This window comes from Mesoplodon bidens, assembly GCF_964165515.1.
Source record: "Mesoplodon bidens genome assembly, chromosome: 5".
Classification (NCBI taxonomy): domain Eukaryota; kingdom Metazoa; phylum Chordata; class Mammalia; order Artiodactyla; family Ziphiidae; genus Mesoplodon; species Mesoplodon bidens.
Genome location: NC_138161.1, coordinates 41486302 through 41498376, shown reverse-complemented (window position 1 = coordinate 41498376; position 12075 = coordinate 41486302).

Sequence of the window (12075 nt, the reverse complement as noted above, 5' to 3'; positions counted from 1 at the left end):
TAGCATCACATTGTCCTCAGAATGCTTGCTGCTTACTGTTGCTTTCTTACATTTTCTTTTCTGAAGACTGTGCTACTTCATTTTAACTTGATTTAACCGATATGAAATACTTAGGAGGTAAAAGACTAAAATACTATGAATTTGGGGCTCTACTGCCTCACTTTTGCACTTCTCCTCTCTTCTCTTGGGCTTATCCCTAACATAAGGAATTTTACCCAAATCATCTAGTCTTCAGGAGTCTTCCTTCCTATTATAATCTGTATAAAATGACAAGAGCTTGGACAGGGTGGGAGGAGGGGTGGTGGTGGCCATGGTTAGAGGTGAATAGGCGGAGCACAGAGGATTTTTAGGACAGTGAAAATACTCTGTATGATATTATAATGTGAATATCTGTCATTATACTTTTGTTCAAACCCACAGAATGTACACACCAAGAGTGAACCCTAAGGTCAACTATAAACTTTGGGTGATTTTGATGTATCAATGTAGGTTTATCCTTGGTTAAAAAACAAAGTGTAACATTCTGGTGAGTGATGCTGATAATGAGGGAGGCTATGCATGTGAACGGACAGGGGTTATAGGAGAGATCTCTGTACCTTCCTCTCAGTTTTCTATAAACCTAAATTTGCTCTGAAAAAAAGATCCTTTTAGAAAATAATAAGAAATTTAAAAAACAGCTCCCATGAGCACATTACAGTGGGAAATTCAGCATCTCTTTAATATTCCTTAGACTACTGACTCTAGCTCCAAATTTTTAGGCCAGATTTAGGTCTCAATTTCCTACCCCACTGTCTTGCTCACTGCTGCTGCTACCTTCTCTATGTACTCAAATGAAGATAGAGGTTTTCCTCTTGTATTTCCCAGAGCACCATTAACTCAAGGATAGTGTATCTCTTTTTACTAAAGATATGGGGATAGTTAAGGGAGATAATGAAACAAAACCAAATAAAAAATGACTTTAAAATAAATATTTAGACATTTTTCTTCCTAAGTTTCCTAATTATCACCACCACTGGGGATTTCTCAGCAGTCACTTATCTTTTTTGGTCTTTGCCCAGTAAAGTGTCCTGGGTCCCATTATCATCTTTTGTCCCAATACCTGTGTCCTCTCTGTTACCCAATTCCAGATTCTTTCAACCTATCATCCTTTCCAGATGCCATATTAGAATCCCCAACTTCCTCTTACTTAATCATGAATCATAATTTATCTCACATTTATTTATTCTCTACTCAATACTAAGTTCTAAGGCCTATTTTTATATAACCAAAAGTCCTGTAAATGAAATTTATTAGACAAAAAAGAGATTATCACCCTCCTATGTAAAGTGGGAGCAGCAGAACTCATTTCCTTTGTTTTATAACTGTTTTTTCCAAATGTGGAAACATTGAGCATCTGTGTGTCTAAGAGAAGCAGAGTCATTCAAGGGGGATTTGCAAGTGAAACTACCTTTATTTGTGCCTGGTGTTCCAGTGCAGGAGTGATCAAACCATCCTGAACAGTCTCCACAGCAGTCTAGTTACAACTGCTTCTCCTAAATCAGGTCCTGCATGGTGAACTATATTTCAAAACAGATGCCTTAGGTTTTAGAAATCGTTATTTTGATTCAAAACACTTTCCTTCCTTTTAGAAGTTTTGAGGTAGCTTATCAGAAGTCTACAATAGAACCTTTAAAATAAGGTGCCAAGATGGTGGACACTGATTGGTATGAACCAGGCAACACTAGCTGTCCCTAGGAAGCAAGCGCCTGACATGAGGGACAATGCTGGATGGGAGGCAGGCAATCTCTACTAAGAAGTTGCCCTAAAAAATGGTTTAGTGGGATCAAAGGTGATGGTATTATCATACCCATTGACAGCTCCAGGCCTTCCTAGTTAACTGCAGGAATAATCTAAGAAAATATTTGCATCGATGATAGGCAGCCAACTCCCAGGCAACTTTAATGCTATTCTGAGTGATCACAAACAAGTGCATTCTGAGTGTCTTCACCTCCAGTATTTCTTGTTGCAAAGGAAATTATCCGTCTGCTCAGATTATCTCTTTTATGAAGTAATTTACAGCATTCTATGCACATGGAATCCAAAATGGTGATGTTTCAATGTACATATTAATTGACACTTGTGTCTCCTACCTTATCTTTACTTGTCAGTGAAAGGTTGTCTTCTCATCCCTCGGTAAAATGCCTAGCACAGAGTAAGACTGTGTTCTCATCAATAGAATGATCTACTGGATTGGATTTTGCTCTTATCAGCAAAATGATCTGATCACTAGGTGACAATTTAACTTGAACTAGTTTAAAGATCAAGTACCTGCTGTTTAGTCATATAAATCATTTCAATATTTTTCTTCATAGAAAAGTTAATTCATAGTTTAATTTTCCAAGAGGCACATTCACCATGAAAGAAAATTTCAATTTAAAAGACTAAGTCAGTTATTATCAATTATTTCTCTATGCTTTAAGCATACATCTAAATCAGTCATGAATATTGTCAAAATAGCCAATGTTTGAAAGCAACTTATTAAAAATAAAATTTCCTAGAAGGTCTCTTCTAATAGAAAAAGAAAAAGTAAAGGAGGAAGAACATTTACTTTTTCCTTCCATTTTCAAAAATTCTTGTTTTTTCTAAAAGCTAATGGTTGAAAAAGTCAGAAATCAATTCCAGGATCTTTGCCATGCTATATTGGGTACCTTTCATTCATTCATTTGTTCATTCATACCATTGATATGTATTGAGGTACTGCTACAAAGACAGTATAACAAAGTGATTATGACAACTGGGTAGAACAACTTACTGTTGCAGTGATGGTCACAAGACTGCTTCTTCCAGACTTCAAAGGAACAATTCTGATGCCCAAATATAAGTTTCAATGAACAATTACACAGAGATAACTAGAGTTATTTGCTCCATCAGAGCAGTGGGAAACCAGAGGATGGAGGAAAAATTGTTGCTTGCACTGACCTTACTGATATAAAGTCAATGAAACTTACAAGCATTGAAAAAATGTCCTGATATTTTTCACCTCACCTCCAACTGAGATTCTGAGGGTGAAATTTTGGGTGGTTATTTTTTCCTAGGCAAGTGGAAACAAACATGTGGCAAACTTACAAAGCAAAGTACTTGTGCAAAAATTCATGGAATCCAATGTTTAAGGAACAGTATTACTCTAGAGGGACAGAGAGACCAGGGACAGAAATTTCCCAAAATTAAAGTGATAAAAGCTAATGTTCTCATATAACAGTTTTTCATTGCTTCAGTCTATGAAATAAAATAGCAATTTTTTAAACATACCAACCATACTCAATATAAACACATGAGCAAAATTGCGTGGTATAAAAAACCCACATCACTTATAAACTAGAACTTATCATGTAAACACTTGCATGAAAAAAATTCAGTGCTACCACTGCTGAATGTTCTACCCTAATCTATCATTGCATTTAGACAAGGCTATGTGGTGCAAGCATCATGGTTAAGTCAAGTTCTGCTTGAATTAATAGTACCTCAAACCTGGATTGTTACAATCTCTGGATTGTCTTCCAGCCTCTCCAATGCAATAGACCTCAGACCACTGCCAGACTCATCTAACTAAAACAATCCTTACTCTAAAGTATGCCCATTGAGTGGCTCCCCATTGTCTAATAAATAAAGTAAGAAGTCTTCACCCTGGCATTTGAGGTCCTCCACAATATGGTACCGATTGAACTCTCTGTCTGACATGTGAGCCCTCCACTCCAGCTGCACTGTGTTTCTCACTGTTCCCCAAATAAACAATGCTGATTCCCTTCTCCATAACCTTGTTTATGCTGTCTTTCTCCAGATGTTAGAAGTTCATGGAAAAACACAGTTCCTTTATGAAACTTTCCTAATCTTTCCGCCCCACAATGATTTTCCTCTGAATTTCTTGAACAATTTCTCAACCTCAACTCTATTGATATTTTGGTACCAGTAACTTTTGTATGGGAGGCTGTCCCATTCACTGTAGGATGTTTAGTAGCATTCTTGGCCTCTACTCTACTGGTAGCTCTACCAGTGGGAGTCACCCCTCAGTAGTGACAAGCAACATTGTCTCCAGATTTCGTCAAATGTCCCTGATGGGGCAAAATCATTGCTGAGTGTTCTAGATCATTACTGTCTGTATCACTCATGTTGGCATTTTAAAATATTTCATAGGTATGCATCTTACTTCCTAAGCTAGATTGTTTTAGTACAAGTATTGTGTCTTACTTTTTTTTGAATCCCTTATACAGCACTGCAGTGAATACTCAATAAATATTTAAAACTTAAATTCTTAGTATCTAAAAGCTAGAAGGAATGTGAAAGATCATTTGACCTAACCTCTTTTTTTTTTTTTAACGTGGAAACTGAAAACCATAAAGTAAGGCTATTTGCCCAAAATGAATATGTGTTTGTGGAATAGTTCTCCTCTTCCCAGTCAGGTAGTATTAACATTGTAGTATATCTCTTTTCATTGAATCTATCATGAGAGACTTAATTTCACATCCGCATGAGCAAACAGTAGTCTATAGCTTTATTGAGAGCTCTTTATGTGACTTTGCTTTAATAATGTGCATATGTTTTATTACTACACTTACATTTTTATATTTAGTTTTTTAAAAAAAATCCTCTGAGGTGTTATGGTATAAGAAAGAGCCTTTGACATTGTGGTTGAAAGATTAGAGTTTAGCATTTATAACTGTGTGATCTTCAGGGAGTCACTTAACTTCACTGTGTTTCCACATCTCATCTTTAAAATTCGTATTCTGCTAAAGATAAAATAAACTCCTTTACAGAGGAAACTTTTTTTTTTCTTTTTTGCTACCATATCCCCAGTACCTGGCACAAAGTGTGACATTCACCAAATATTTTCTGAATGACTGACAAACTGGGGACATATTAGGGGCTTATTTTAACTTATTCTGAGAATAAAAAGAGATTAAAAACTTTTTTAAATCCAGAAAGTGTGAAGTGTTAGACAATTTCAAGCTACTATTATGCTTTAAAATGCCTAAGGAATTCAAATGTTTAAGAACAGTGAAGTAAGAAATCAAAATTAAAAATTGTGAGATGTAGCCAAAGCAGTACTTTGGGGGAAATTATCAGCATTAAACGCCTGAATTAGAAAAGAAGAATGGTCCTGTATTTATAAATTCAGCTTCTACATTAAGAACCAAAAAAAAGAACAATTAAAAATCCAAAGTAAGAAGGGAAATAATAAAGATCAGAGAGAAATCAATAAAATTTAAAAATGGAAAATCAAGAGAGAAAAATTGATAAAATCAAAAGCTGATTCTTAAAAAGACATTCCACATCATATGTCATCAAAGAAATGCAAATTAAAACAACAGTTAGATACTACTACACACCTATTAGAATGGCCAAAATTCAGAAACCAACAACATCAAATGCTGTTGAGGATATGGAATGACAGGAATTCTCATTCATTGCTGGTGGGAATGAAAAATGGTACAGCTACTTTGGAAGTTTGAAAGACATTTTGGCAGTTTTTTACAAAACTAAATATACTCTTACCCTAGTTCCCATCAATTGTATTTCCTGGTGTATACTCAAAGTAGTTGAAATTTTACATACACACAAAAACCTGTTTATGTTTATAGCAGCTTTATTCACAATTGCCAAAATTTGGAAACAACCAAGATGTCCTTCAGTAGGTGACTGATAAATAAACTGTGTTACATACAGACAATGGAATATTATTCAACACTAAAAAGAAATGAGCTTATCAACCATGAAAATACATGGAGGAAACTTAAATACATTTTACTAAGTGAAAGAAGGCAATCTGAAAAGACTACATACCATACGATTCCAACTATACAACATTCCAAAAAAGGCAAAACTATAAAGACAATAAAAAGATCAGTGGTTGCCAGGGGTTGGGTGGAAGGAGGAACAGATGAAGCACAGAGTATTTTTAGGGCAGTGAAAATACTCTCTATGAGATAATGATAGGTATATTTCATTATACCTTTGCCCAAACCCACAGAATGTGTAACACCAGGAGTGAACCCTAAAGTCATCTATAATCTTTCAGTGATTTTGATGTGTCCTTGCAGGTTCATCCTTGGTAAAAATAAATAAATAAATAATGTACCATTCTGGTGAGTGATGTTGACAATGGGGGAGGCTATGCATATGTGGGGGCAAAGGTATATAGGAAATCTCTGTACCTTCTTCTCAATTTTGTTGTAAACCTAAAACTGCTCTAAAAAAGATGTCTTTTTAAAAATCTGATGCTTAGAGGCAGTCAAAATGGATAAAACTCCAACTAGACTCATTGGGAGAAAAAAGAGAGAATACACAAATTACCAATATCAAAATGAAAGAAAGTACAAATACTCAACAAGAAATAGATAATCCTTTTAATAATCCTTTTAATAATCCTGGGATAATCCTTTATCTATGAAATAAATTTATACTTAAAAACTTTCCCACAAAGAAAATTTGAAACCCCAGTGGCTTCACTGGTGATAGTCACCAAACATTTAGGAAATAATTCCAACTCTACACAAATATTTCTAGAAAACTGAAAGCAAAGGAATGCTTCCTAATCCATGCTATCAGGTAAGTATTACTGGGATATATAATCAAGACAAATACATTACAAGAAAAGAAAGCTACAGATAAATAACCCTCATGAAAAAAGATGCAATTTTCGCAAATATATTGTAACAATATATTAAAAAGATAACCCATTATATCCAACTAGGGTTTATCCCAATAATGTAAGGCAGTTTGAAAATTTGAATATCAACTTAATTTGTCATACCAACAAACTAAAATAGAAAAAACAGTTGATCAACTCTATTGCCAAACAAAAAAAGAAAGCATTTGACCAAGTCCAACATTCATTCCTGATTAAAAACCTTTTTAAACTCTTACAGAACTCAAAATTAAAGGAAATTTTCTCAATTTGATAAGCTGCATCTGTGGAAAACCTACAGCTAACATCATACTTAGTGTTGAAAGAATGTTTTCCTCCTCACATTAGGAAGAAGACAAGAATGTCCACTCTCACCACTTCTATTCAATGTTGGGCTAGAGGTTCTGACCAATGTAATCAGACAAGATTAAAACAAACAAACAAACAAACAAACAAAAATCAGGAATCCAGATTGGAAAAAAACAAAAGTAAATGTTTTTATTCACAAACAAAAGAAACATTTATACAGAAAATTTGATGGAATCCACAAAAAGTTATAAGAATCATAAGTGAGTTTAGCAATGCTGTAGAATATAACATCAAAATTGAAATTCTATTTCTATGTAGTAGAAGTGAATAATAAGAAATATAACTTTTTAAATACCACTTATAATATTATAAGTAAATATGATATAGTTAGGAATAAATCTGACAAAAAAGGTGCAAGACCTGTATACTACAAACTTCAAACCATTGCTGAAATTTTAAAAGGCCCAAATAAATGGAGAGATATACCATTTCAAAGGTCAAATGACTCAATATTGTTAAGATATCAATTCTTCCCAATATGATCTATAGATACAATACACTAAGGCTACAAGAAAACTTCTGGGGATGTTGAATATCTTTATTGTTTTGATTGTCATGATGACTTCACAAGCATATAAATATGACAAAGCTAATGAAATTGTACACTTGAAATATGCAGCTTATTGTACATCAATTATACCTCAACAAAGCTGTTAAAATCATTTTTAAAAAATTCAAATGCCAATATGTATCAACAGCTTTAAATATTTCATGCATTTGCCCCAGACTATATTTTGGGGATCTATTCCAGTAAAACATGGATGATTGAAGACACATTTACTCTGTTCCTTAAGCACACTTTACTGAAAGGACAGTTGTGAAATTTTAAGAGCATGGCAGAGAGTAGAGATCCCAAGGGAAAGAGAACTGGAGAAAAGACAACTTGCAAAATTTTGAAATCTGGAAATAGGTAAGTTGTGATTGATTTAGCACAACAGAGAAGGGAAAGAGAAATCAAGGCCTATGTGGAAGTGGTCTTAGATGCCAGCTGATTAATTGTATAAAACCCCAGGATGCTCCAGGAATAGGAGGCACTTGGTAGGTTGCAAAGAAGAGATGCACTACACCCATCAGACTCTCCCCCCCCCATCCTTTCCCTATGCCCTCTGCATGCAGCTAGGTGACTAACCTTTGCCACCTCCTTCCACCATAAAAGTCATAAAAGTATTCTATAGAGAAGCTGAAGAAGATACTCTGGAACACTAAGCACAGCTGAGGGTGTGCTATGGACTGAATGTGTCCACTCCAAATTCATATGTTGAAGCCTAATCCCAAAGTAATGGTATTTGGAGGTGGGGACTTTGGAAGGTAATAGGTCATAAGTGTGGAGCCCTCACAAATGGGATTAGTGCCCTTCTAAGAGGAGACTGAGAAAAATCATTTATCTCTCTTTCTCTTTCTCTTTCTCTCCTTCTCTCTCTTTTTTTCTTTCCTTCCCCCTCCCATTCCCTCTTCATTTCCCTCTCCCTCTCCCTCTCTCTGTCTTTCCCCCCACCATGTGAGGATACAGTGAGAAGGCAGCTATCTGAAAGCCAGAAAGTGGGTCCTCACCAGACATCAGATCTGCCAGGGTCTTGATCTTGGATTCCCCAGCCTCCTGAACTGTGAGAAATAATTATTTGTTGTTTAAGCCACCCAGTCTATAGGATTTTTGGTATAGCAACCTGAACTGACTAACACAGGGTAGGATATCACACTGAAGATGAGGTGATTAAGTGAAAGTCTACATATGAAAGGATGACTTACAAACCCCTTTCTCCTACTTTGCCTTGAACACAATGAAAGTCAGGCTTATATAACTCAGATATTACACTGGAGGATTCCTCTCTGAGGAAACTGATTATCTCAAAAGAAAAACAGAAAACAGAAAACCTTCTAACAGTGAAATAGTCCAGTGAAATAGTCCACACTGAGCCCAATATATTGAAGTCTATTACTCAATAAACTATCCCTTTGGTACAACACACACACACACACAACACACACACACACACAGCTTCAATCAGCTTTTATCTGCCTTATTCTCAATATGGTCAGTCAAAGATCACCTGACATTGGAGAAAAGCCTCGAACAAATAAAAGAAGAAACTGGAGACAAAGCAGAAAACAGAGAAAATGCAAATAAACTATACTGAATACACTCAGAGATTGAAGAGATCTTTGAAATGAGAAAAGAAAAAAGAATTCAGAGAAAAAATAAAACTAAAAATTTTTTAAATCATTAAAAATAGGATGTGAGAAATAAAATATTTTAAAAATATGCATAAAGTTTAAGGAATCTCTTAGGAAATGCAGTGGGAAATGATGGAAATAAGGAAAAGGAGATACAAATAACAGAACATCAATACAGGGAATTCAATAAATAGTAAGAGCTCCAGAAAGAAAAAACAAAAAGTTGGAGAAGATAAGAGTGAAAAAAATGATTCAAAAAATTCCCAGAACTCAGGGATTTGAGTTTGAAACTGAAAGGGCCCACCTAGTGATGAAACTAATGGATGAAATAAAAGGCCAACAACAGACGTCATAATTGAGGACTTTCCAAATACAAGAACACAGTAATGGAAATAATACATTTATTGTATTTGGCCAAGTATTTATAACACAAGTCATTACACTAGGTACCATCAAATATACAAAAGCAAGCTAAAAGCTTTCTCTATCTACAAAGGTCAAACAACTAAATAAATAATACAGGTAGGTGAAAATCTCATCACAATTGTAATCATAAGACACCAACCACTACATTTTCCTCTTATCTTGGTTACTTTCTTCAGATTTCTTTGTTTTTAAACAAAAGCCACTTTGAAGTGTCTCAGCCTAGGTATTCAACATGTGCTTGGGTGAGGAAAGCCAGCTCCTTTTTTTTCTGAGTCCTCTTCACTGGTACACACATATACTCACACACATACTCACATACACTAACATACACACTCACATACACCCACACACTCATACTCATACACATAAGCATGCACACAAAAACTGTACACACATTTTCACACACATGTTTTACACACACATTCACACACACAACTTGGGTCCTTGTAAACAACCCATTCCAGCAGTCAGGGAAGAAGGTTTAGTTTCTTAGTTTTCCAGAGTAGAAGGGCTCTGGCCACCTGAAATTAGAAATGAGGACTATAATTTATACTTTTATTTCTTATCTCCTATATTTTGCTAGACTTCCAAAAGTTTACTTGATATTCAGATTAGCCAATAGTGTCCTCTAATTGTTTTATACCCTGCCTCTTTAACAGTTTGCCATTCTCCCCAGTGCTCCCACTGCTAGCTTTTTAGCAGCAAACAAAATCAATTCTTCCCTGCTCTGGGCACTGCCCACAGTCTGGCCAACTAGACTCCCTCTGCCATCCCACTCATCACCACTAGAGCAATACAAAACCCTTATCCTTCAGCGGAGCGGGTTCAGGAGATGCCACTTCTAGCACCTCTGAGGTTGGGCTTCACAACTTCTCTATACAGTAAGCCAATGGGTGGACTAAGATCTCAGTAGGCAGCTGGTTTCCTTTTCTAGCTGTAATCTGGAGGATTAGTGCCAGTCAGACATAGGCTGACTCTGAAACGGGACCTGAAAAAGAAAGTTTGAGAAACCAGGAGTGCCAGCCAGACACGCAGAATGCTTTATACCTGCAGCTAACGTGATTTGTATTCTTGTCAAGTTGCATCTCTTTCTTTACAATCCAACTTTTATTTATATAAAAAGGAGAAGAGGGAAAGAGATAGTGTCTTTATTATTATTGTTATCATTATCATTATTACATAGCATGATAGGAAGATAACTCTAAAGATTCTGGGCAGTGGACTATTTTTATTTATTTATTGTTTTTAACATCTTTATTGGAGTATAATTGCTTTACAGTGGTGTGTTAGTTTCTGTACGTTCTTATTAGTTATCTATTTTATACATATTAGTGTAAATATGTCAATCCCAGTCTCCAAATTCATCCCACAACCAACTCTCTGCCACTTTCCCCCCTTGGTGTCCATATATTTGCTCTCTACATCTGTGTCTCAATTTCTGCCCTGCAAACCGGTTAATCTGTACCATTTTTCTAGGTTCCACACATATGCATTAATATACATATTTATTTTTCTCTTTCTGACATACTTCATGCTGTATGACAGTCTCTAGATACATCAATGTCTCTACAAGTGACCCAGTTTCGTTCCTTTCTATGGCTGAGTAATATTCCATTGTATATATGTACCACATCTTCTTTATCCATTCATCTGTCGATGGGCATTTAGGTTGCTTCCATGACCTGTCTATTGTAAATAGAGTTGCAATGAACATTGCAGTGCATGTGGCTTTCTGAATTATGGTTTTCTCTGGGTATATGGCCATGAGTGAGATTGCTGGGTCATATGGTAATTATATTTTTAGTTTTTAAGGAATCTCCATACTGTTCTCCACAGTGGATGTATCAATTTACATTCCCACCAACAGTGCAAGAATGTTCCCTTTTCTCCACACCCTCTCCAGCATTTATTGTTTGTAGATTTTTTTGATGATGGCCATTCTGATTGGTGTGAGGTGATACCTCATTGTAGTTTTGATTTGCATTTCTCTAATAATTAGTGATGTTGAGCAGCTTCCAATGTGCTTCTTGGCCATCTGTATGTCTTCTTTGGAGAAATGTCTATTTAGGTCTTCTGCCATTTTTGGATTGGGTTGTTTGTTTTTTTAATATTGAGCTGAATGACCTGTTTATATATTTTAGAGATTAACCCTTTGTCCATTGATTCATTTGCAAATATTTTCTCCCATTCTGAGGACTGTCTTTTTGTCTTGTTTGTAGTTTCCTTTTCTGTGCAAAAGTTTTTAAGTTTCATTAGGTCCCATTTGTTTATTTTTGTTTTTATTTCCATTACTCTAGGAGGTGGAGTAAAAAAGATCTGGCTGTGATTTATGTCAAAGAGTGTTCCTCCTAAGAGTTTTATAGTGTCTGGCCTTACATTTAGTAAGTTTATTTTTTTGTATGGTGTTAGGGAGTGTTCTAATATCATTCTTTTACATGTAGCTGTTC